Consider the following 27,007-nt stretch of genomic DNA (forward strand, 5'->3'; position numbering starts at 1 on the left):
ATTACTGGCAAAGAGAAGGTCCTGCACACCACCAGCGATTCCCAGCATGGACTAAACCAGTAGACTCCAGTAAATGGAGACTGTGGACTGGAAAAGGAGACAGGACTCCAACGTGTACTTGTGGACTGAATGAAGGGCTAAGGACTGCCGCTCTGTCGGAACCTCCCGTCAGTCTACGCTACCCCACGACCCCTAGACTGGGAAACCAGTTAGATCAGTAGCTCGAACACACACACAGAAGCGGAGCTCAAGCCAAGACAGACTTACCAGTAGTCCTCAGAAGTGGCGAGAAAGGCAGTGAGCTCACAAGGCACCATGCCTGTTTCTCATTGTCCCCGAATGCCATCAGAAGTACACTTTGGATCCCCATGCTGCACCAAATCTCTTAAAAATACCCAATTCAACCTAGTAAATTTGAAGATCTAATTGGCTTCATTAAATGATTCATGAATCAGGCAGCAGCCCATCTAGCAAGTACAGGGGAACTCCGCGGGAAGTTAAACAGGCAGAAAGGTTTTTAAAGGCGGAAAGGGCATAAAAATCAAAGAAGAAAGGAACTTATTAGCGAGAAATGCATGATTTAGGCAAGGCTGCCCTCCTAAGGGGAAGAGGGAGGAGTGTACCAGTAAAGTTCCTAGTATTGACCAGGAAATTCCATGTTGCCGGTTACAATGTTAAAGGTTACATTTCTGGGAGGTTGAAACTGCAGTTAGGTTAGGTGGTAAGTCCTGTCTTAGTGACTTGGGGCCTTAACCCAAGTGATGCCATTCTGGGCCTGTTTTGTTTTTGTTTTTGTTTTTTTAATATATTATTGCCGGGTGAACTGGGGAGACCCGGGGTCCTGGGGCCTCCTCAATCCAGCCAGAACCTGAAGGAGTTGCCAAAGGTTCTTGGTCTTGCCAGGAGAAGGAATTCAAGAACAGACATGTAGCACAACAGATGAGTAACAGAAGCAAAAAGTACACTCCTGGAGATATGAGAGCAGCCGAACTTGAGCTCAAGAGAAAGAGTGCCATTGACAGCGGGAGGGGAGTGAGAGCCAGACCCAGGTGAACTGCCACACCCTGGGGGTTGGGTTTCTCTCTTTCATTGACAGTTATTGACTAGGGGGGCGGAATATTTACTGTTTGGTCCAGAAGCAGGGTTTCCTTTTTTTTTTTTCCCCCCTCAATTTTCCCATCCTGGCTCCCACCATCTTGGGCCTATCTGGTTTGATCTGGCTTCTTGTGGACTGCCGCTGCCAGGACAGGCCTCTGACCTCCCTGATAGCTGGCCAGCACTTCCTCTTTGCTGACCTCCAGGTGTCCTGTTAGAACTTAACTACCTGCCTACTCTAACGATACCGAAACCAGACAAATGATCCAGGATGTTGAACTGGTCCGGGCTTGCTGACCAGCTCCTCAAAAATCAACCCTGGTGGAATTATAGAAGGAAGGAAGAAACATGCCTTACAGGAATTATAAAAGACTTCTAACCCTCCATAGAGACTGAAGGCGATTTTGAACTGGTGTGTGTGGAAGGCTGACGTTCAGAGGTAGCAGTGAGACAGGATGGAGAAAAGCATTTAAGTTCTGTTCTTGCATCTCACTCCCATAGCACCGGCTCTACCATTTCTTATCCCTTCAAGAAAGAAACGATCAGTGGCACATATTCAATTTGCCAATGTGGCAGGGGCAGTTTGAGATCTGGGACCCTACATAAGGTTTGTTGAGGAAAATAGTAGATGAAAACAGGGGTAGGCAAACCTGATGATCCCTGGGTTTTCTTTTTCCAGAGTCTCCTCCTCCAAACCTCGAGAGCTGATGATTGTCATGGCTTCCCGCCCGCCCCCTGCCCCCACCGTGCTGCTTACCAATAAGCATAAAAACGATGCACTAAATAGATTTTTCCCGGACAGACTATAAAACAATAGTAGTGAAAATGACTTTATTGTACATGCTGCTCTACACTCGGGGACTCATCCTTCATTCTACCAAGACCATCAAAGACTGAAGCCTACCTCTACCCAGTTCCCCTCATCACCCTGTGGACTCTTCCCCACAAGTCTCCTCCTTCCTGGGGCCCCTCATTTCTTCCTCTCCACTGGGGTGTCTGCCTAGCCCTCCCTGCGGCTTGTCTCAATTTGGGAATTTCATTTCTTGATCCCCACTCCATAGTGAGACGTGGCCCAATGGTCTGCCCAAGTCCAGCATGTGTATCAGTGACCAGATGACTCTATGGATTCCAGGGACCACCAGAAGGAAGAATAAAAGTAACACTGGCTCTAGACCCAAAGATGCAAAAACGTCGGAGACAGACCCGTCAGACACACCCGCACGTGAAGGACATACCTTCTCCAAAGTCCCTGTTCACACAAATTCCTCAATGTCTTCTGCCCCGGAAATAACCCACTTTCCTCCCCTAATGGGGCAGCTGTTCCCTGAAGGTCAGAACCCCAGAGGGACCTAACTTGCCTGAGCAACAGACAGACAGTTCAATGTAAAACTGCTGAACACACTGCACTGGCTGGGAATTGAACTCAGGCCTCCACCACTGAACCACCAATGCTCCCCCAAGATGTGCTGTACTAGGTCAAATCAGAAGGAGTCACCGGAAGGACTTGGAAAAAGCAACGGTAAACTAGATTTTCGCAGTACTCACTGTGGACAACGTTGTCAAAAAACAAAAAAGACACCCAGAGCAAAGGCTTGCATAGGAGATTTAATGTCCGGCAATGCTGTGAAGTTTTGGCTTCATGGCCAAATCCAAATATAGGATTTGGAAAAGTCTAATTCTGAAGTCGGCTCTTTACAAGTTGATAACAGAACTCTGTAGAAAAACATCAGAGATTCATGTTGTTTCTGGTCTCTGGTCCATATCTGCCATGGACCCATGGAAAGTGGATTTTCACTTGCTGACACATTCTCTTTGCCCACCCATTGCTTGGTGCCTCCCAGACCCTTTCTTCCAAACTTTGAGATGAATATCAGTTCTCTCCCCCAAATAGGTGGTCAGGACCCAGTGACGGTTCAGGAGGCTGGACTGGTGTGTCTAACTTACTCCAGAAGATCTGGGCGATAACTGAGGTTCTCTCCCTCTATGTCTCTTTTGAGTCCCTGGAAAAGGCCAAGGATTGAATCTTGCTTTTACATTTTTCTGCCTGACACAGACCTCTACAGAAGCAAACAAAAAATGAAAAATCCTCCTAGATTTCCTCCCTTCATCACATGTTCTGATCTGGCCACCCGGAAAGGTTTGTTCAAGGGGGGGGGGGGGAAGAGAGTAAATTACGGGTACTTATAGATGCCAGGATATTACCCCTCTATCTAATTTAAAACTTTCTTTGCTTTTTACCCTTGTCTGATATTCATGTTTCACTCTTTTATCCTTTTGTTTACAATTAGTCTGGCATAGATTTTTCATACTCTTAATATTTAACCCTTTTCTAATATACTGCTATATCTGGAAGTTATTTTTTTTATCCAATCTGAGAAAATTGGATCCATTATAATCCGCAGTAATTGGTGTTGTATTGGGGATTCCTGTCATAGTATTACTTCCACCACCTCAGTGTGTGGTTTCTGTTTTGCTTTTTAATTTTTTAATTTAAAATATTTATTTATTTATCCATCTATCTATCTGTCTTTTTTCTTTTTTTTTTTTTTTTTTTTTTTTTTTTGAGAGACAGCGTGAACAAGGAAGGGTCAGACAGAGAGAGAGACAGTGTATCCCAAGCAGGCTTCACACTTAGTGTGGAGGGTGTGGGTGGGATTTAAAATAATTTTAAATGTAGATTGGTTCACTTAAAATCTATTCCATCCTCCTAGCTGAAGAGGTTGAAAAATTGAAAAAATTGCATTTCTCAGATTCCCTTGCAGGTTGGGTTCAGGATAGAAATTAGATGCACTCAAGAGAGTTGGCAGAAGTGAAGAGAGGCAACCTTCTCACTGCTGTTGCTGATGGTAAGTAAGTCAATAGGGTTATGGAACCATGAGTGTTGAGACACTTTTGGTTGACAGTCACATTCTGGATTCTAGTCACTAGTTGAGTAGGTGTGAAAGGTGGTGGTATTGGCAGAGTTGAAGCTTCCTGATTCCAGTTAAGAAGGAAAGCCACAGTTTTCTATATACCAATGCTTCTACTACTTCTTGCGCCCAGGGGTTGCAGGGAGGAGATAAGGACAAGGGAGGAAAGCACCTGAGCAGAGCAGAAAAATATTCTCAATGTTTATAAATAAAAAATGTGGAGGGGCGCCTGGGTGGCTCAGTAGGTTAAGCGTCTGACTTCAGCTCACGTCATTGATCTCATGGTTTGTGGGTTCGAGTCCATGGTTTGTGGGCTCTGTGCTGACAGCTCAGAGCCTGGAGCCTGCTTCAGATTCCGTGTCACTCTCTCTCTCTGCTCTTCCCCCGCTTGCACTGTGTGTCTCTCTCTCAAAAATAAAAAACAGGTCTCTGGGAGCAGGTTTCTGGGAGGTCACATTGTTGATTGGGTACACCATGATTCCCTAGTGTTTAGTATTCCCTAGCCTACTATGTTCAGGAGATGAATCTGAGAAGACTCCTAAGTTTAAAAGTCAAACTTCAATAACTAAAGCTCCTAGGATTATAGTATAGTACAGTATCTTAAATATAGTATAGTAGAGTAAGTATAATATAATATAGTTGATATGATATGATATGAATGATATGATATAACATAATATAACATAATATAATATATTAACAATCCTGGGATAGGAGAGATTTCTCAGAGAACAAAATTGGCTTAACCATAAAAGAAAAACTATAGACAAATTAGATTTCATTAAAAAAACTTATGCTCATAAAAAAACTATAAAAAGTGAAAAGGAAAGCCATACTGGGAGAAGCTTTTTGAAATACATGTATCTAACAAGTGACTCAAATTCTGAATATAAAAAATGCTTAGAAGCCAATAGTAAAAAGTCAAGTCATCAATCAAAGGAATCAAGGCTCAGGGTGCCAGGTTGGCTTAGTCGGAAGACCATATGACTCTTGATCTGAGGGTCATGGGTTTGAGCCCCACAGGGAGCACAGAGATCACTTTAAAAAAATAAAAATTTAAATTTTTTTTAAAAAAGGAACCAGGGCTCTTTGGAGAAATGGCTGATTTTGGAACTGGGGCAGGAAATACACAGGGAGACCCTAGAGCGTTTTGCAATACCATAAAATAAGAAAGTACCAGAGAAAAAACCAAACTCCACAATGATGGGGGTATGCCAAAGGAAAACAGAAATCAACTGAAAATGCTCACAGTGGCTGAAACTGAAACAATCTGGGCAACAAAATAAATAAAACAGTATTGGATTATAACCCCAAAATATAAAATAAATATCGACATGTCCATACTGATATAAGTAAATAAATAAATGAATAGGGTAAACAGACAAATGTCCCATGCAGAAGTATCCCAAATTAATGGAGATACTCCACCCTCCTTAAAAGTGTGGGCTACTCGCAGTGACTTCCTTCATCTCATGGGCAAAAACAGTGATTTTACAGTGGAGAAGCCTAATAAACACTTCCTCAGCCAACGAATCAAGATTAACATCAACAGTGGTAAGTCATGGTAACAGTACATACTATTAAGAAACAAAACTCAACCGTGTAAATTTGAAGGTTGAATTAGTCTTTTTAAGTGATTCATGAATCACGAAGTATCCCAACCAGCAATCAGAGGGAAGCTCTGCTGGGCTAAACCAAAGGAGATTTTTAAAGGCAAAGAGAAGGCAGAGAGAATGAAAGAATGGAAGGAAGGAAGGAAGGAAGGAAGGAAGGAAGGAAGGAAGGAAGGGAGGGAGGGAGGGAGGGAGGAAGGAAGGAAGGAAGAGGGAAGAAAGGAGGGAGGAAAGAAAGAAGGAACTCATTAGCAAGGAATGTATTATTTAGGCAAGGTTGCCCTCCTAAGGTGAGAGGAAGGGGTCTATCAGTAAAGTTCCCAGTATTGACCAAGAAATTCCATGCTGACTGCTTAAAGGTTATGTTTCTGGGGAGTTAAAACGGTAGGTAGGTTAGGTATTCAGTTTTGGTTTACTGACTTGGGGCCTTAACCTCAACGATGCCATTTTGGGCCTGTGGTTTTCTTTTTAACAATACCCATTATACAAAGTGATAAGAATGGTACTTTACCTCCCCAAACCCCTAACCCCAGTTTGATCATGAGAAAAACATCAGACAAATCCCAGTTGAGAGACATTCTACAAAGTATGTGACCTGTACTCCTAAGGATTTTCAAGGTCATCAGTAACAAGAGAAGTCTGAGAAGTTGCTAGTCAAGAGGAGCATGAGGAGACATAAACTGAAGGCACTGGGATATTCTGGGTGGAATCCTGGAACAGGAATACGTCATTATGGGGGCCCCTGAATCAAGATATATTCTTAAAAATATGTCATGACAAAATTGGTCTTACACTGGGAAAACAGTTGATTCTCATTGGAAAATAAATTAAGGGGCACCTGGGTGGCTCAGTCGGTTAAGGGTCTGACTCTTGATTTCCGCTCAGGTCATGATCTCACAGTTCGTGGGATGGAGCCCCACGCTGCCAGGGAGCCTGTTTGGGATTCTCTCTCTCCCTCTCTCTGCCCCGCCCCTGCTCCTGTGCATGCATTCTCTCACTCTCTCACCAAATGAATAAATATTTTAAAAATGTTTTGTAAAAAAACAAAACAAACAAACAAACAAAACAAAACAAAGGGAAAAAGTCATTATGTAAAAACCAAGGAAATCTGAATAAAACATGAACTTTAGTTAACACTAATATTGGGGCGCCTGGCCTAGGTGGCTCAGTCGGTTGAGCGTCTGACTTCAGCTCAGGTCATGATCTCACAGCTCGTGAATTCGAGCCCTGCGTCACGCTCTGGTGCTGACAGCTCAGAGCCTGGAGCCTGCTTCAGATTCTGTGTCTCCCTCTCTCTCTGCCCCTAACCCACTTGCATTCTGTCTCTGTCTTTCTCAAAAATAAATAAACATTAAAAAAAACCCAATAATGTATTCACTCAATTATGACAAATGAACCATTCTAATGTAAGATGATAATTATAGGGGAAACTGAATGCAAGGTATATGGGAACTTTCTATACTATAATCTCAACTTTTTATAAATCTAAATCTAGTCTAACATAAAAAGTTTATGTAAAAAGTAAAGAAAAAAAAAGTCAAGCCAATTAAAAGTAGATAAAACACTTGAAATCTCTTCACAAAAGATTTCTTTATGACCAAAAGGCATAAGAAAGAATTCTCAACACCATTACTCATTAGAAACACAAATTTAAAATACTGTGATATACCATTACATACCTCTCAGAATGGCTAAAATTTAAGAGACAAAGAACACTCATGCTGACAAAAATGTGTAGCAACTTTATCTCTTGTTGCTGGTGAAAGAGTAAAGTAGTACAACCATTCTGGAAAACTGATAGCTGCTTCTTCTTCGTTTTTTTTTTGTTTGTTTGTTTGTTTGTTTGTTTTTAACGGTTATTTATTTTTGAGAAACAGAGAGACAGAGCACGAGAGGGGGAGGGACAGAGAGGGAGACCCAGAGCTGCCAGCAGGCTCCAGCTGTCAGCACAGAGCCCGACACGGGGCTCGAACCTAGGAACCCGTGAGATCATGACCTGAGTCGAAGTCAGAGGCCCAACCGACTGAGTCACCCAGGCGCCCCGAAAACGGATAGCTTCTAATAAAGTTAAATATACAAATACCTTATGGCCTAGCAATTCTATTCCTAGGTTTATACCCACACAAAATGAACGTACAAGTGCACAAAAAGATTCCTGCAAGAATATTCATGGCAGCCTTATTCACATTATGCAAAACTGAAAATAGCCCAATTGTCCATCAACTATAGTGATCAACACATTGGAATAACACTCACCGATAATACCAAAATGATCTACTGATACACACAACAAAGTGGATACATCTCAAAAATATTATGTTGCGTGGGAAAAAAAGCCAAACACAAAAAGTATATTCATTTACAGGAATTTCAAAAGGAGGCAAAATTAACCTATGGAGATAGAAATCAGAATGGTGATTGCTTCAGTGAAGGTAGGGTGAGGATTAACTGTGTTAAAAAACAAAATTCAACCAAGTAGATTTGAAGATTTAATGGGCTTTATTAAGCCATTCATGAATCAGGCAGCGTCCCATGTGGCCAGAAGAGAGATGTCCCAAGGAGTTGTACCAAATGGAAGGTTTTTAGGGGGCGGGGGGCAGTTGGGGGCAAGGAAGTTAATTAGCCAAAGAAAAGAAAGTTATTGAGTATTTTCAAGGACTCCAACAGAGAATACTACATCTTCATCAGCAATATTTTTCCATCCCTCTAGGGATAGAGGCCAAGCTATTAATTCAGGTACCTCAGGAGTATGGTTTGTTCTGGCACAAATCAATAGTCAGGTTTGTAGAATCAGATGTTTTTTGCAAGCGAAGGTCAAAGAGATATGGTAAGACTCGACCATCAGCAGTGAGGGTCACGAGAAAAAATAATATGTTAACCCAGGGGCTAAAATTTATTCGTAACAGCAGAGGCCCCTGTAAAAAGAACTTAGATAAAGACAATTAGATATTTTGGCCTAGTGTATGAGTTTCAGGCAAGAAGGAAGACATTCAGTCCATATGGCAAATAACCTACGAAATCAGCGAGTTCTTCCATATTATAGGGTTTTACCAGCAACGAAGGAGTCTTACTGTGTGTAATATAGCGAAAAGCATTAGGATACTTATTAGGACAAATACCAGCCCAAATACCTCAATCCAACACTCCTTCATGATTAATTCCCCAAAGAATCTGAAGGATGTTAAGTTAAAATGCCAAATATAAGCCCATTTGTGGAATTCTTTATTTCATGCAAAGAGGTCCATGAGAAGGAGTAGAAGGACACAGGTTACAAATGCTGTCATATTACTTCATAGAAAAATACATAAGGGAGCTTCCCTAACCAGATGATTACAAAAAGTGTTATAAAGAAAATAACAAGTTGTTGGTTTAAAAAAACAACAACACAGTACCAGTCAATTGTGCCTCTTGGGGGCCCTAAAAATATTTCCCCTCCCATATTGCTTCATGAGATTTGTAAGTTTATCAACTGCCCGGTGGGTCAGCTGATGAGTCACTTCTTCCCTACCCCCTCCCCCCCGCGCCCTTATGTTTATTTATTTATTTTGAGAGAGAGAGAATCCCTCAAGCAGGATCCGAATTGTCAGCAGGGAACTCGATTCAGGGTTCAAACTCAGGAACTGTGAGGTCATGACCTGAGCCTAAATCAAGAGTCAGCTGAGCCCGACTAAGCCACCCAGGTGCCCCTGAGGAGTCATTTCCATCAGGGATCTTTCCGTGGACTGTGACCAGACAGGATTCCTATTTGGGCCATACCATAAATCAGTCAGTGGACTGAAACTACAACCACTGGCAGCTCTAAGGTTTTTTCTTTGTGGGATACCCTGGATTGAACATCCTTAAAAAGGAGTTTTAGATTTCCTTTCGGGAGATCATTTATGTCACCTATGAGGGCCTTGGTTTTGATAGATTTTAAGGCAATGGTCCTTGGTGCTCTACCAGCCAAAAATTTGTCTTTAGCTCCTCCTGAATCTAATTTGTACATATGTATGTATGTATGTATGTATGTACGTACGTATGTATGTATGTTATGTCTGTAAGGGAGAGTGAGCGTGAGTCGGGGAGAGGCAGAGAGAGAAGGAGAGAGAGAATCCCAAGCAGGCTCTGCGGAACCAGACACCAGGGGATGGGGCTCAATCTCACTGGACCCTGAGATCCTGACTTGAGCTGAAATCAAGAGTCCGATGCTTAACCAACTGAGCCACCTAGGCACCCCCTCCTGAGTCTAATTTTGAATGTCCAGGAACCTTAATAATGGCCAAGGTGGATGCAAGTTTGTCAAAAATATCAAAAAGTCTTAGACACCGGACTGTATAGGATCACAGAACATGAATCAATAGTTAATTATGTATTGGACCACAACGACAATAAACGATTTTAAAGGCAAATACCAGGACATTACATAGCTGAGCAAACCCCATAAGAGACCTGATAAAGCACTGAAAATTATTTTGATAAAACACAAAATCTTTGCTTTCCTTTTTTAACCTCCTCTCAGGTGCAGAACGATAGTACAGGAAAACTTTGTCGTTTTAACAGAGGAAAAAATATTAATATTTGGTTTGATATAAGTAAATTACAATATGAGATCCATTAATTAAAAAAAATTTTTTTAACATGTATTTATTTTTGAGAGACAGGGCATGAGCAGGGGAGAGGCAGAGACAGAGGGAGACACAGAATCTGAAGCAGGCTCCAGGCTCCAAGCTGTCAGCACAGAGCCCGACACGGGGCTCAAACTCACAACCATAAGATCATGACCTGAGCCGAGGTCAACCACTTAACTGACTGAGCCACCCAGGCACTCCTAGATCCGTTAATTTTATATGTTCATCCTGACATTGTTCTGCTAGACTGGGAATGACAGAACAGGCAGGGCCAATAGGATTCCATATTGCTGAAGAGGGTTGCTCTAGGTTGAGTAGGCAGAATAAAGATTTAAAAGACGGGACAAGTTCTAAACTGAGGGCAGATGGTATAAATATCAAAGAAGCCATCACCAGAATCCCAGCCTTGCAAGTAGTTATAAAACATGGGGAGGTTTTTGGGGCACCTGGGTGGCTCAGTCGGTTGGGCATCTGACCTTGGCTCAGGTCATGATCTCACAGTTCGTGGGTTCGAGCCCCGCATGGGGCTCTTGTGCTGACAGCTCCCCTCTGTCTTCTGTCTCAAGAATAAATAAACATTAAAAAAACAAACAAAAAAAAAAAACATGGGGAAGTTTTTTCAACAAAGCTTGCCACCTGGCTATGAATCTTAAAAGACAAGGCAACAAAGGATGAGCCCATCAAAGAGTGATTGCAGCCTGGCCTTGAGGAGTCACCACTGTGTGTGCAGAGGACAGAAAGGATGATTGTTCTTGTACTGGCATTTCAGCTGGCCACACAGACCCTTTGTTGCTCAATTTACTGTGGTATATAAGCAGTGGCTCTCAAACATGTTGGATCATTTCACAGCAAGAAATATACTGTGTAGTGTGTCTCAGCACATACTTACACACATAAAACCATACAACGAACTCAAGTATAAGTTTAATAAATGGACAAGTATTGCCTATTTTCAGTATATGCCATGTAGGTACTCTAATTTTTACTTTTTTAATGAAAATTTTATTTTTAATTTATATATAGATAATAAATACATCTATAATAAAATACGTATCGTCCATTCATCTGTATAAACAGATGTGGATATCATTTGTATTTTCTACTTAAATAAGTGTTCGTCATAATTCATTGATGGTCTGTGACCACAGGTTGAAAAACCCGAAGTTACAATAAATCCTTCCACAGTAGGAGAAAGATCTTATGGAAGTTCACTGATTCTTCTCTTCCAAAGGCACACCTGCTGGCTTGTCTGCATTCTCTCAGCATCCACGCATGCAGTCTATGCAGAGTTAACATATGCTTAGTATTCTAAGTTTTCTCATTGGTTCATTTGTATTTTAACTCCCCTTCCAATCTAATTTTTAATCATTTGTTTTTTTAATTTTTAATATTTATTTATTTATTTTTGAGAGAGAGAGAGAGAGAGAGAGAGAGAGAGAGAGAGAGGGAGCTGGGGAGGGTCAGAGACAGAGGGAGGCACAGAATTCGAAGCAGATTCCAGGCTCTGAGCTGTCAGCACAGAGCCCAAGGCGGGGCTCAAACTCACCAACTGTGAGATCATGACCTGAGTCAAAGTGGGATGCTCAACCAACTGAGCCACCCAGGCGCCCCCTCTTTAACCATTTGTAATTTTTGCTTTTCAGTGACTATTAGGAAGCAGGCAATTGTGAACTGTCTATCATAAATTAGCATCCTGTTGTATATTAGCAAGCTTATAAATACATTTCAAAATTTTTAGAGTCATACTCTTTCTCATAATAATTTTTTGGTAAAAATGGAAATGCCAAAAGTAGATAAACTAAGCTTAGCATTTAATATTTATCTATTTTGGAAATAATTTAGATATTCAATGAGTGTCCATTATTTAGTTTATCTTAGTATAAACTTTGATCTTCTATTTATTTAAACTAAAACGTTTATTTAAAAATTTTTAAGTTTTTATTTATTTCTTTTGCGGGGCGGCGGGGGGGGGGGGGCGGCGAGAGCAGGGGAAGTTCAGAGAGAGAGGGAAAGAATCCAAAGCAGTCTCCATGCTATCAGGCTGTCAGTACAGAGCCTGACTGAACTGGAACCAAGAGTCCAAACGTTAACCGACTGAGCCACCTAGGCACCCCTAAATTACTTGTTTTTAACAATTATACTTGGATAAGACATTAAACAGCTAATCATCATTTTAAGTTATTTCTTTTGTTGATGAATTTTGTAACATAGAGATAACATGAGCTTATTTGATTAGTAAACTCAGGTAGAAAAGGCAGTTTATCTGCATTCTATTTAATGTTGATAACTCTAAAGATATTCTTGTTTTTATTAAACCAACAAACTTGAATTCGTTTTTATTTATCAAAGATTATCCTAGACTATATGAACTTGGGTTACTTTTTAGTCTATTTCTGAGAACTTTAGGAATACTTAATAGATATAAGTACTTGATATTCCTCAAGCCAATTAAGTAGAATTCTTTTACAAATTAATTTTGGCAATATCATCCCAAGACCGTAAAATACCATATCTATAACATGCATACACACACACACACACACACATCTCTTACAGCTTTCTTTCCTTCCTTCTTTCTTTTTTTTTTTTTTTTTAAACTTTAGCCATGTCTCAGGTAGGAAACCCAAAAGAATAGCTGGACCCAGGGGTGCCTGGGTGGCTCAGTCAGCTAAGCCTCTGATTTTGGCTCTGGTCATGATCTCATGGTTTGTGAGTTCAAGCCCCATGTTGGGCTCTAAGGTGACAGCTCAGAGCCTGGAGCCTGCTTCAGATGCTGTGTCTCCCTCTCTCTCTGCCCCTCCGCCCCCCTTGTTCCTGCTCTGTCTCTCGCTCTCAAAAATACATAAACACTAAAAAAAAAAGAATGGCTGGATCCAAATTATGTTTCCAGCAGATGGACTAACTTAAGGTTACTTGCTCAGATGACTAATCTTTTATTAAAAATGTATTATTATTATCATTATTATTTGCATGAATCCAAATTATGTTTCCATAATTTTAAGGTTACCTGCTCAGATGGCCAGTCTTTCATTAAAAATGTATTATTATCATTATTTTTTCATGGATGAGCAATCTTCTATTTAAAAATTGTTGTTGTTGTTATTATTATTATTATTATTATTATTATTATTATTATTTGCATGCTATCAGGATCCTTTTAGAGCTGTTTTGGACTTATTTTGTCCTTTGCATACTAATCAAAGAATGCATTCCACTGTCTCAGAGAGGTTTGGAATCCTCTTTTTTAAGGGTGCCCCTTAAGGTGGACTTAACTAAAACAGAGGTTCCCCAGAATGGCTATTGCAATTTTAATTTAAACAACACTTGTCCTAAAACAACCAGCAATCACAATCCCCCCCCCCCCACACACACACATCCTATGAAACAAAAGAGTACTCATCAATAGTGAAACCCCTCCCTCCAGTGGCATGATGGGCATCTCCTCTCTCTCTGGGCACTCACCGGCCTGATCCCAGAGAAAGGCAACGACCTCAACCAAAAGGAAGGAGGGAGGTCGGTACCTAAGAGGACTCACGGTGCGAGTAGAAGGCTGTCCGTATGTATACAAGCTAGGAGCGGTGAGCACTAGTCTCCTGTAGAGACCGCACCCAATTCCCGGAGACACCGGTCCTGCCTTGCTGAAATCACCTCAGGTCCTGCTTCTGACAACAGGCTGTCGGCCTAAAATTGTCACAAGGCAATAATTAAGCAAGACCATTTATTTGGGATCAAAGAATCGCAGTTCAGCATACACAGATGTGAAGAGCAACCCAAATAGTTGTTTAACGAGAACTTTCGATTGGTGTTAATGGCAGAAAGCGAATCTGGACTGAGTGTAATTGATTGCTAAGGCTATCACTAAGCAAAGTCTCTGACTGTAGCAAGTTACAGGTTTTGCGGCTCAGTCCTTGTAATATTTGGTGTTTGGCACAATTCAAAAGTTCCCAGTTCTACCCGGTGGAGACGTGCCTGCACAAAGCCCATCTCCTTAATGGCTTCCTGGCTCCATTTTAAAACCCTTTCATGCAAGTGACCCCATTCCATTCCACCTTTCAGATTCTTTTTTTTAACAACAGGAAAAGAGGTCTAACTTTCGGGACTGATGTAAGTTTTTCGTAATTTCGGCTAGATACCAGTTACATGTAGCAAAACTCACTGGGCGGTGCACTTAACATTTGTGAACTCTATGTTCAATCATTCACTGTTCGAAAAAAAATGTTATCAAGTGAAGATGTTATTTTATTTGTTAGGTTTTATTTAAAGTATCCGTTGGAGTTCGAACTCTCATTTCATCTCGTTTCTTAGCTCGTCTAAAAAGGCCCCAGTGGCGCTTGAAACTTCTCAACCAGAAAAGCCTCATCGTTTCATTTTTGCAAAAGACACCAAATACAAGGCGGCACCTCCCTCACCTCCTTCCAGACGTAGGGCAGCCAAGCATCTCAAGACGACCGAGACTTCAGCATGCACGGCGGAGGTTCCCTTTTTCTCAGCGCAGAGCTCTGGAATCGCGGGAAACCGTGTTCTCGTGCCGCAGGCAAATGGGGCAGCCCGCGCAGGTTTAAATCTAGCACTCGCCACCACCTCAGGAGACCCTGCTTTGAGCGGGATTGGAACCGAGGCTGCTACAGGTACAACGCACGTTGAGCACTAAAGAGCTATGAGCCGGCTTGCAAATGCCGTGCTTTAAGCGGTCCTAAAGGCCTTCATGATATCTTGCTGCCTTCCCCTCCCCCCCCCCCCAGAGCTACAAGTCTAACACCTTTTTCGTTCTTTCCCGTTCTTTTTCCTTCCTTCTCCTTCAACTACGATACAAGACCCATTCTCATCTCTCCGGGATCTGGCGCCTTACGGCTGCCAGGCCGCCGAGGAGGTCTTGTTGACCCAGTACGCGCCTCCGCAGCTTCCCTGCCTCCTCTTTGCGGCTCCCTTTTCCCTCCACCTGCTGTGGGCCCCCGGCCCACGCCGACCCCCCACCCACCGCACTGAGCACGTACGCAGCGGAGCCGAGCTGAGCGCCGGAAGCTCGAGCCGACGGGTGGCGCGCGGTTCGTCTTTCCCGTTGCTGCCGCTGCGGATGCTGCTCAATTAACTGGATGGGTAAGTTTGAAAAACAAATTTCCGCTTTGAAAAGCTTTTCACTATTTCCATTCTCGGGGTTCTTCAGTTCCTCAAGGGCCTAAAAGCTAAAGACGACCAAGTAATTTACAAGTCCCAGGGGAGCGTCCCGGTGAATGTCTCACCCTGTTCTTGGCGTGGGGACATTAGAACGACCATCGACCCGACCCCTGCCGTCGTGGAACCTCCCTGCCGGGCAGAGGAACCCGAAGGAAGTGGAAGCACCCCACCAGCCTCGAAGGTATCTCCGAATGGTGGGCTCTCCTTCTGACCAATTATGCCCTTCCTACTTCCTCCAGGCCTCACATTCGTCCTGGGTTAGGGGACGAGTGCCGATGAAGGGTGGTCTGATGAAGGCAGAGAAGGGGGAAGCGTCACCAGGCGAGCCCACCGGGACGTGCAGCTTCCCTCGGGCCCCACTCGCCTCGGCCCCGGGGAGGAGCAAGGCAGGGTGGGGCCGCTGGACTGCCCTTTTGTCTTCGGAATCTCTCACTCACGGTTTTCACGCGATGAACACGCTTTGTCAACTCCTCTCCGGTTTTCCGAGGCTTTGGAACTTGTTTCCTTGTCTAGAGTGCGGCACGTCCCCGAGGTTAGCAGGTACTTACTACCTAAGGAGGCAGGGGAAGGGTGGAGCGCTGTGTCTCTGTGGCGCAATCGGTTAGCGCGTTCGGCTGTTAACCGAAAGGTTGGTGGTTCGAGCCCACCCAGGGACGGGCTGGTTCACTTTTGGCTCAGTTCCGCGTGTTTCCTGCTGTTTAGTTAGCACCTGCACATTTCCTCACATAAAGTACACATTACTGGATTCTGGGCCCTAGCCACCTCACAGCACCTAACCGTTCAGAGCCACGTCCCAACCTCATTCTCTGACGGTATCTGCTGGCCTATGAGCTTTATACCTCTACAACGCCAACTTCTCAAACAGATAGAAGAACCCGGGTTCTACCTAGTGTGGTAAAACTCTGTAGTCCGCCCTGAAAGATTGGACGAGTAAGTGAAACTTTTTGTGACTCCCATCTTTTTTTTTTTTTTTAATTTCTAAACATGATTGCCTTCATTGTTCAAACTGCTTGCCTTGGGAAAATTGGTCCGGGGGCTGACATTTTTTTTGAAAAAAAAATGCTAATTGTTCATTTTTTAGAGCATTTTAGGTTCACAGCAAAGCTGAGGGGAAGGGACAGAGATTGCCCAGACCCTTCCTGCCCTCCCCCCCACACACACACAAATAGCCTGCCTGGTTGTCAACACCCCCCACTGCAGTGCCTTTGTGCCTTTGTGACAACTCAGGAATCTATCCAAAGTCCATAGTTTACATTAGGGTTCACTCTTGCAGGGTGGGTTTGGACAAACGTATCCGGAAATGTGTCCACCGTTCCGTTATAAGTATCACACAAAGTAGTTTCACTAGCCCAAACATCCTCTGCGCCCCCTCTCTGGCAACCACGAATCCTTTTCCCGTTTCCATAGTTTTGCCTTTTCCAGAAGGTCGTGTAGTTGGAATCACACAGTATGTAGCCTTTTCAGATCGGCTTGTTTCACTTACTAATACGCACTTAAGATTCCTCAATGTCCTTTGGTGGATTGGCAGCTCATTTCCTTTTAGTGCTGAAATACTACTTCATATTGTGTGTGTGTGTGTGTGTGTGTGTGTGTGTGTGTGTGTGTGTCACAGTTCCTTTATCCCTCCACCTGTAAGGGACATCTTGGTTGCTTCTAAGTTTTGGCAATTGTGAGTACAGCTGCCGTAGGCATCCGTGTGCGGGTTTCTGTGTGGGCATAACTTTTCAACTTGTCTGGCTAACAGGGAGCCCGGACGCTGGCTGCTATATTAAGAACATTTTTAGTTTTGTGAGAAATTGCCAGACTGCCTTCCACGGTGGCTGTACCATTTTGCGTTCTCACCAAGCAGCAAGTGAGAGCTCCTGTTGTTCCCCCATCCCCCCATCTTCGCCAGCCTTTGGTGTTGATGTGCCTCGGTTCTTTTTCATGGGGAGTAGGAGGCCAACCATGGTGTCCCGTCCCCAGGGAGTGCCTGGATTTGGGCATTGCTCTATCAATAATGTTGTGATCAGTGGATCCTCATCATCATTGTCCTCTGCATTTGTTTGACAGAGGCATTTCTTCCACAGTATGTGTGATACTTATTTAACCTCTTCCATATTGCTTTTGAAATTGAGTTGGTTTTATGATTACGAATTCCTGTACACATATTTTTGGCCACTTGTGCAGGTATTTCTACAGCGTACAGAACTGGAAGTGCAATGACTGTAGTATAGTGTTCATATGCTGCTAATTTGGGGGAAGTCCTGCAAACTTGCCTTCCACGGGAGCAGTACCAAATCACAGTCCAGTTTATCTCCCAACCTATCAATGTGCCGTTCTTCATTACCTTGCCCACACCGCAATCTTCCTGAACCCCTTACACATAAGACTTTTTTCTTTCAAGGCCCTGAAATCTCGCTCAGCATTAGATTCATTTTAGTCCACCTCGTCCGTCCCTAGCACCAGCAGCTCCTGTGTGTGTACTGATGTCTCCGCTTCCCCTGAGCTGTGATCATCGAGAGGAGGACTGTCGGGTTTTCCCTTGGCTGGTAACGAAGAACCATTCCACGTCCTGGTTGGCCAGGGTTTTCATGCACTGATCACCCAGCCCCAGCGTGGCTCTGGGCTCCTCTGAAGGCTGCCTGTGCCCATGCCTCAAGGGAAGGCTTGTGGAGGGAGGCTCCTGGGCTCCGCTCATTACCTCCCTCATTGACTGTCACAACACTACTATCTCCTTTTACGTTCTAGTTACATCCTGCCTGTGGCTATTCCTAGTGGTGTTTCCGTTATGACGCTGATATACAATTGAGTTTAAAAAGAAATTTACTAAGTAGAAGCTGTAAATCAAAGTATGGAAACTCTTCGGTAATCGGTGATAAAGGTACATGGCTGTGGCCAGCTATGAAAGTGCTGTGTTCCTTAATGAGCTTTGAGAAGCATGATTTTTGTCTCATTTTTATGCGATCTCCTCTGTCCCCCTTGTCACTGCAGGGGCACTCCCTCCTGCCCTGAGGCATTAAGTAGGTGGGAGGGCCTCAGCTGTCTGCTCCACACTTTGAACATAAAAGGCACACTTGACGGGATTTGTTTTCTTTTGTTTTTGTTTTTGTTTGTTTTGGGGAGCCTCTCTAGGGAACTTCCTTGTTCAGACCATTAAAAAGAATCAAGATTTAGTAAACACTTCCGTTGGGAGATGTGACTGCATCATCCCAGGAGCCATGGAGTCTGTTTCTGGGGAGGACTAAATCGTTTTGTTCTTTCTCTTCTTCATTCCGTCCATTAGTTGCCAGTGTTAAGTAGGCCTTACTTTTAACCTTCTCTTTCTTTTCAACATCAGGGAGGCTGAGCCAGGAGGGGACGGCAAATCTTGGTGAAGGCTTCTCAGTGCGCGCTGGCAGGCTGGCCAAACACGAGGGCTCTGGAGGCAAACTGCCTGGCCCTGAGTGCTGGCCCTCCCCGTCACAGGGCTGGGCCCCTTGGAAAGTCAGACCAGCCTTTCAGTGCCTGAGTGTCCTCACCTGCAAGCAGGGGTGCTGATAACCTACACCGTCTCGGGGTTGTTATGGGGACTAGATAGGTTATGCTCGGTACAGCACCGAGGAACTGCGTGCTGCTCACACGGTGAAGCTCGCTCTGAGAAAACTGCCAGTATCATTGTAACTAAGACTTCCGTTTTCACTTCTAACTGCACCACTGCTGACTTTCAGCATTCCCCAGAATAAATGAGGAGTGTTAAATGGTTCCCATGGGCTCTCCGCCTCTGTATCAGTGACCAACACCTGGAAAACTGGTTGCTTGATAATTTCCATGGTGAGTTAACTGACAGGACAGTGCAGCAGGGAACTGGATCCAACTTGATCAAATTCTCGGACCTTGGACAGGCGTGATGAGTGTTCAGCTCCAGGTAGACAATCTTTTGCCCGTGCTTCTAGCAAGAGCTTTTGATATCCAGTCAGACTTACCCGGGGGGTATTAAAAGAAAACTTCAGCTATGCACAGAGAAGTTGGGGGGCCAGGGGGTGGGGGGGGAAGAGGAAGGACATATGGAACTGTCCAAGGATTCAGACTTGAGCAGCCAAGATCCTGGAATGGGTTAAGTGAGCTCGGTGCTTGGTACAGAAGTTCCCCACAATACATTTGCAAATTAAGCTATGTGCATCGAAGGGGCTTGGAAGGCCAGCAGAGTGTGGCTGAAAGAGAGTGGAATTTGCAGCACTACCGTGGTGCTTAGGGGATAAAAACTGAAGCTCAGGATTCATGGAAGAGGAGGGGCCCAAGGAAACATACCAAGGTCGCAGGTAGGAGCCCCGGACGTCTGCAGCACAGCAGTGTGAGCAAACTAGCTGTAGATTGAGGCTTTCCCTGAGGGCGAACCAGCTGCAAATCAGCTTCGTCAAGGATTAGAGGTGATGCGCCCCTCTGCTGCCTGCTGGGGGAGAAGGTGAAAGATCTTCAGAGAAACAACATCTCCAACCTGGCTGTCCTTCACACCACGGGTTCATCATTCAATCACAATATTCTAGGATTGTAAAGGAAGAGAAGCAAGAGAAAGAAGGCAAACCGTAGAAATTGCCTCTTGAGATCTTGAGTTCTCAGATAAGAACTCAAAGCGGTAGGTTTTAGGGGAGCCTGGCTGGCTCAGTGGGTAGAGCACGTGACTCTTGATCTCTCTGGGTTGTGAGTTTGAGCCCCACGTTGGTGTACAGGTCACTTGAATAAAATTTCTTTAAATTACTTAAAAATCAGGGGCACTTGCGTAGCTCGATCGGTTAAGCATCTGCCTTGATTTTGGCTCAGGCTCAGGTCATGATCTTAAGGTTGGTGAGATCTATGGGGCAGAACCTGCTTGGGATTCTCTCCCTCTTCCTCTTCCTCTGCCCCGAGCTTGTTCTGTCTCGCTCTCTCTCTCTCAAAATAAATAAATTGAAACTTGAAAAAATATATTACTTAAAAGTTAGAAAAAAAAAAGATAAAGTGGTATGATTCAGCTGTTCAGAAAATAGATGACAAGATAAAATATTTCATCAGAGAAATAGAATCTAGTTTTAAAATCACATGAAAATTAAATATATGTAATAGTTGGCATTTTAAAAAAGTCAGCAGGTCAGTTTAACTGCAGCTTGGACTCAATGGTAGAGAGAGTATTAACCTCAAAATTTGTAAGTAGAAAGAAACTCTCCAGACTGAAGCATACAGAGCCAAAAGGAAGAAATATTAAGAGCGTAACAAAGATAATGAGCCATGTCATGAAGTCCAAAGTCTCAGGGGTTGGAGGACCAGAAAGTGGGGCAGAAACTATATCATGGAGAATCAAAGAAAAATCATGATGGTCTCTCCAACCACATGTGCAAGAAGTTCGGTGCACTGCAAGCCAGGTAAGGACAAGAAGGTCACACCCCTAAACTGCTGAACAACCAAAGGCAGCTGAAAACAATCACAGCAGCACCCAGATTGGGGTGTGGGGAGGAGGGGACACTCCTATGACATCGTCCAAAGATTGGGAGCTGAAATCTCAGCAAAAACATGAAAAAGAAGAGCTCAATGAAGGGCCAGAGCAGTATGATTTCCAGCCACCACGTGCTGTCCCCGACCCAGTATCTTTCAAGGGTGAGTGAAGTGAAGACCTTTTCACATAAGCTAACGAAAAAGAAATGCAAAGTGCAAAAGGTAACTCTTCAGGCAGAAGTAACTGCACAGGTCACAGGGGAACTGTGCGGAAGGAAGGAAGGAAGGAAGGAAGGAAGGAAGGAAGGAAGGGCAATGAATAGGTAAAATATGTGGCCAAGTCAAATAAATATGACTCTCTGAGCAATGGTAATAATGCCTATGTTTTTAAAATGTATGTTGAGGGGCGCCTGGGTGGCTCAGTTGGTCAAGTGTCCCACTTTGGCTCTGGTCATGATGTCATAGTTCACGAGTTTGAGCCCCGCGTTGGGCTCTGTGCTGACACCTCAGAGCCTGGAGCCTGCCTCGGATTCTGTGTTTCCATCTCTCTGCCCCTCCCCTGCTCACGCACTGTCACTGTCTCTGTCAAAAATAAATAAAATAGATAAGATGTATTTTGAAATAAAGTTAATGCCAATAACTCAAAAATGAGGGTAAGTGGAGTTAAGATATTCCAAGTATACAGTGCAATAATGTGATAAACGTGTAAATGCTTGTACTAACAGCCAGACTAATATATGCAACATATCCATCAACCCGGGAAGTTTCCAGGCAAATTATTTCAAAGAGGGAACCACTCTTCTCTGCTAATACTTCCTGGAAATGGAATCACCCAGGAGTATCAGATAGGTACATATAACTATGCGAGGGGCTTATCCGTATTACCGCCTAAACCATAGTTTGGATGTTTTTACTACAGAGTACTTAATCCATTCTAAACATATACAAGGGTTTGTGTATCACCTCTGTTGACGGGCATTTGGGTTGTATCCGGTTTTGCCTAGTATGAATGATGTTGCACGAACGTTGGTGTAGAAGCCTCTTTGGATGTTGGCATTCATTTTTCTGGGGGAGTGAATAGCAATATTCCTAGGTAACGGGGCAGGTCAGGTTTTTCACTGTATGAGAAACTGCCAAATATTAGGAAAGTCGTTGTGCTAAATTACAGTGCAGTCAAGATCACGCAGTAATACCGTACACACTCCGATGCGGGAGGGAGAGAGGAAACCGCTTTAAAGATACCTATTTTTCTAGGCTTTTCGTCTTCACTTTGTTCCCAGTGCTGAAGGCCCCCCTGAAAGTGGCTGTGGTCACACCGAGTCTCACCACCAGCCTATTCGGGAGACTCCAAGGCAGCCCACCCAAGAATCACTCAAAACGCCAGGTAGGAAGAGACCTTCCCTCCCCAGTCGTGGCTCTGCCACTCTTCCGCTCGGTGCCACTCAACTCGGTTTCTGGCTCTTCCTTTTCATCCCTCTGGTCCGTGACCGAGATTTCACTGGAGCGTGTTGGCCGCGGACCTCCTGTCAGTGGCTTTAAAGCAGCGCAGGCAGGAGCCCGAGGGACCCCCTTCGCCCAGAGGACACCAAAGAGACTCCGCTCTGCCGGGAGGGCCGCGGGGCGGCGCAGAGCCAACGGGCTGGCGGAGGAAGAGCGCGCACCCGACGTCTGCCCTGGGGCCCCTCGTCCTAGAGGCGGACACCCTGCGTTCGGTGCGATTCCCGAGGCCAGGCCGCTGAGGGCGCTAGGGTCCCGTCCTCGGGGGCGGGGGGCGGGGCGGCGCGGGGTCCTTTGCCGGGGCCGCTTGGGGGGCGCGGGCTCCTCGCTCGCAGGGGCGCGGCTGTTTCCAGGGCCTTGGGCGGTTCGAGCGAAGTCGGCGGGCCCGATAGTTGTGGCCGAAATGCCGCTTTTGGGGGTTAGAGCCGGAGACTAGGCCGCCTGGCTCGTTTCCGTAGTGTAGTGGTTATCACGTTCGCCTCACACGCGAAAGGTCCCCGGTTCGAAACCGGGCGGAAACAGCTTGCTTCTTTTTACCACTACCCCCCCCCCAACCCCCCCCCCATCTATTGTCCTTTAAACCGCAAAAAGAACGAGGGCCGGAGTCCCACCGCCACCTGAAAGCCTTCTCAGCACTCGACCACCAGGCCTGGCCGCTGTGTGTCTGCTCCCAGTCACCTTGGAGAGCGGGCCACACCCACTTAGTCACTCCAACAAGGGCACGCAGGACGAGGCCCACTTCAGGTTACCTCTACTTCCACGCATCCGCTGGCCTGCTCATCTGGCGCCTCCGTCTGCCCCACGGGCTCACAGCGACCGTGGCTCTGAAAAGCAGCACGTTCTTCCCTGGGCGGCACACTTGCGCAACAGGTGTATGTATTTATTTGCCTGACAGAACGCAAAGAACACAAACCAGCTGCACCTGGGACCCGAGCCAAAGACGCGTAGGTGAGGCGTTTCAGGCTCCACCTAATGAGCCCATGGGGACACCAAAGGAGCCCGTCCCCGCGCCGTCATCAGGACAGCTCTGGAGCTACTTCGGAAGTCGCCAAGTAGAGGGACTCCGCCCCCCCCCCCCCCCCCCCCCCCCCCCCGCTGAGAGCCGAGTCCGCACCTTACCCATCAGCAAACGAGGCTCAGAAAGAGAGCACGGCCTTGGCTCTGCAACACACACGGCTCCAGCTGGACTAGAGTGTGGCACAGGCCAGTCACCTTGTGGTCAGGGCCCAAGGGGTCGCTGAGGCTGGAAGAGGTGGTGAGCAGCAGGGCAAGGGCTGGGAGCCTTGTGCGGCTGCATTCAGCCCTGCGCCGCTGGGAATCGCCTCCGCTTGTGCTCTGTCCGCCTGGGAAATGTCACCTTGACTTTCAGGGTTTTCATCTGCAGGGGCCGAAGCAGGGATCCTGTGTGGGTGGATTCCCCCCGGGATCGGATCGGTGGGATGGGATTTGGATTTTTCACCGCTACTGCTCAGGTTCGATTCCAATCCAGGAGACTTTGTGGTGCTGTCTCCATACTTAGGATTTGCCTTTTCATCCCCCAAAGTCTGGTGTGCACCCAGGGACGCTTGCAGAAGTGGCTGTGCACTGAGCCCCTAAAATACGGGAGGTCAGGAGTCCGGGTCCTTGTAATGGCCAGGCTGGGAGAGGAGAGCTGGGATGAGAAGCCAGGCCAGCGGCTCCCTTCCATTCACCTCAGAAACCCAAGGTCTCACTTCAAGCGTTTTCCTCTAAAGAGAACCTGGGACTTGACTTTGTCACTCCTTTCAAACAAACAAACAAACAAACAAACTTTGAAACATACCAAAACAGTTGCCAGAATGGTCACATCCTATATCCCTCACCCAGGTGCACCAGTTAACATTTCCCCACATTTGCTTTCTCATTCTCGCTCCACATGTACAGACAGGACTTGTGCAGTCATCTCCAGATGATTGGTCCGTGGTTGCTCCTTTGCCTTGGGCAGTGTCCCGCAGAACCAGCTTCTGCAGGACCTTTCCTCCAGGGCCAGGGGAGGGCTTTGTCCTCTGGAGGAGAGCCCTCCTGTTCCTTCAGGAAGCAGACACCTGTTCCCTTCAGGCTGTAGAGAAGCTTCAGGCAGGCAGGCGGTTCGGTTCTTCGGCTCTCCTGGAGAGGGCAGGCCAGGCGTGCCCTGTGCTTGTAGGAACACGTCCAGGTTGTCGTGCCCCCAGCACCGGCTGCCCTCCGGACTCCTCCTGGTGGCTTTGGTGGGCAGTGGATCTAGGGTGAGCCTGAGCTCTCGAACCCGCCACCCGGGGAGAGACCCTTCAGGGAAGTGCAGCTGCTGCCCCCTGGATCCTCCTGCCCTCCAGGCTCTCCTGCCCTGCAGGGATCTTCAAGGGTCCTGGCCCAACAGAAGGTGAAGAATCCTTTCCCCGTGGTGGGAGGATGAGGGGGAGCGGGTGGGAAAATCTTCAAGGGGAAGGGGAAGTTTTCAAGAGCTTTCCAGGATTGTCTGCCTCGGCACTGTCAGGTAGGTGGCTGCCCTGTGATAATGGTGCTTGGTCTTATCTCGTCCTGTCCTTGAGCTTGTCCTGGCTCCACTCTGAGTCCAAGCAGACACAGGCAACCTGATTTGTGGTGTGTATTCAGTTGAGCCCCTTCCCCAAGTGGGGTAGTGACTGAGCTTCTATTTCCAGGACCCAAGGGGGGCGTGCAAGGACGCTATTGATGGGGTTTTGTCCCCCTCACCCTTTTCTTTCTCTGCCTCCGCCCTTCCTTCCTTCTCTTTCTTTTCTTTCTTTCTTTTTTTAAAGATCAAGGGTCCCATGCTCTACGGATTGAGCCAGCCAGGCACCCCTCCTACTTCCTTTCTTGCTGAATCTGTAACCCGGGAAAACAGACAAACAAAAAACCCTGTTTAGATGTAGATAAATTGCTCTCTGTGCACTCAGGTACAAGGGGAAAACATCAAGTGGATAGTAAGGATGAATCTCGAATACGTTTAAACACTTTAAAGGATTTTAATAATTTACATATAATGGCATAGAACATGTTTATATCATGTCATATTTCTAAAGAGGACTTTTTGTGTGCATCCGACTGGTTTAATAGTTGTGGCCTAAAAACTGTTTTATGTTGTCTTCCAGGTTTTCTAATAATATAGAAAATATTGGTAGATATATTCTAGTTTATACAGGTCTTGGATTTATTTTCTCTTCAAATTCCTGGTGACACTTAGCCACCTAAATTTCCTATATTGGTTTTACTGGCCCAATAAGCGCACTTCAATTCCAATAGTATTTAAGGAGTTTATACAATATGAAATTATGTGTTTCAGTACATTAAAGAGATCCTATAAGATTTGTAAATGGAGAGTAAGTCTTAGAAGTCTGGAACTCATAGTGACTTAATTATTCTTACAATATTTGGGGGTAAAGGTTTTTAGGTATCTTATATTTTTATATTCCACGTGCATTTCTCCATTATGCGTCGAGTCAATTTGCAATTTTAAGACCTACTGTTATCTTTACGTTCTTCCAATGATATTAAACTGAGTTAATTAATGTATCATCTTAGCCTAGAACTTTTCTAAATAAGAGAGAAAAAACAAAACACTTTTAATATAATGCTGCTGCACATATTTAGACATCATATAGAGTAGCTGTGGGCAACAGGTTCAGAGGAGGTGTGGGGACCTTGAGGAGATATTGGTGAGGGTGAAAAACACATGCAACGTCTGCTCCAGGAAGTAAAGCGCTGTCAGGGAATGGTAGGGCAACTTTAAAAGATATGAGTGATCAGAGTTCCTGAAAAGACTGGGACTGGGGGTAAAGAAGCAATTTTTGAGGAGACAACAACAGAAGGACTTCCAATCATTATAATGTTTGTAAACCCACCGATCCAAGGAGCCGAATGAACATGACGAATGAGCACAAGAGACAGGAAGAAAACCGTATCTAGTCACATCATAATTGTATTGCTCAAACCCATGGAAAAAGAAGGCAAAAACAAAAACAACTGTGCAGAAGCACCCAGAGGAAAAAGACATGGTACGTACAGAACACAAAAGTAAACGTGATGTCAGTTTTCTCCCCGGAAGCGGTGCAAGTGAGAAGGCAATGGAGCAGCATCAAAGTCAAGGTGGAATTCTATGCCTCCCCTCCAAAAAAGGCTTTCAGAAATGAAGGTGAGTGACATTGGAAGACATACAAATGCTGAAAGACTACATCACCAGCAGACCCACACCACAAGAAATGTTAAATCCTCCAGGAAGGACACTGATACCAGATGGGAATCTGCATGTAGCCAAACGGATAAAGGACAACAGAATGGTAACCGCATGGGGAAAAATTTATATATATATATATATATATATATATATATATATGAATATATTACATATACACACATACATATATATACATACATACGCACACATGTATACGTATATATACATATATGTGCACCCACACACATATGGTTTTTAAATTATTATTTAAATCTCTGAAAAAAACATGGAGCAGATGAAACGAAAGTGATAACGATGGGTTTTGGGCTTTCTAACATGCAAAGTGAAACGCGTGATAGCTGCAGCCTAAAGGTGGGCAGGGGAGTAATGGGAAGAGGCATGGGATCACTTGGAGGGAAGCTGGCAAGTTACAGATGTATATGTTATGAAGCCCCAAGCAGTAGCTGAAATAACAAAAGAAAGAGTGACAGCCGA

General features: G+C 45.0%; 2 non-coding genes across 2 annotated transcripts; both read left to right on the forward strand.

Annotated features, from left to right (window-relative positions):
- The first annotated feature begins 15,981 nt into the window (after window positions 1–15,981).
- On the forward strand, window positions 15,982–16,055 carry TRNAN-GUU. Its single transcript has one exon. It is a non-coding gene; the product is annotated as a tRNA-Asn (tRNA).
- Window positions 16,056–22,771: 6,716 nt separating this feature from the next.
- On the forward strand, window positions 22,772–22,844 carry TRNAV-CAC. Its single transcript has one exon. It is a non-coding gene; the product is annotated as a tRNA-Val (tRNA).
- Window positions 22,845–27,007: the final 4,163 nt, after the last annotated feature.

Source organism: Lynx canadensis, chromosome C1, assembly GCF_007474595.2.
Source record: "Lynx canadensis isolate LIC74 chromosome C1, mLynCan4.pri.v2, whole genome shotgun sequence".
Classification (NCBI taxonomy): domain Eukaryota; kingdom Metazoa; phylum Chordata; class Mammalia; order Carnivora; family Felidae; genus Lynx; species Lynx canadensis.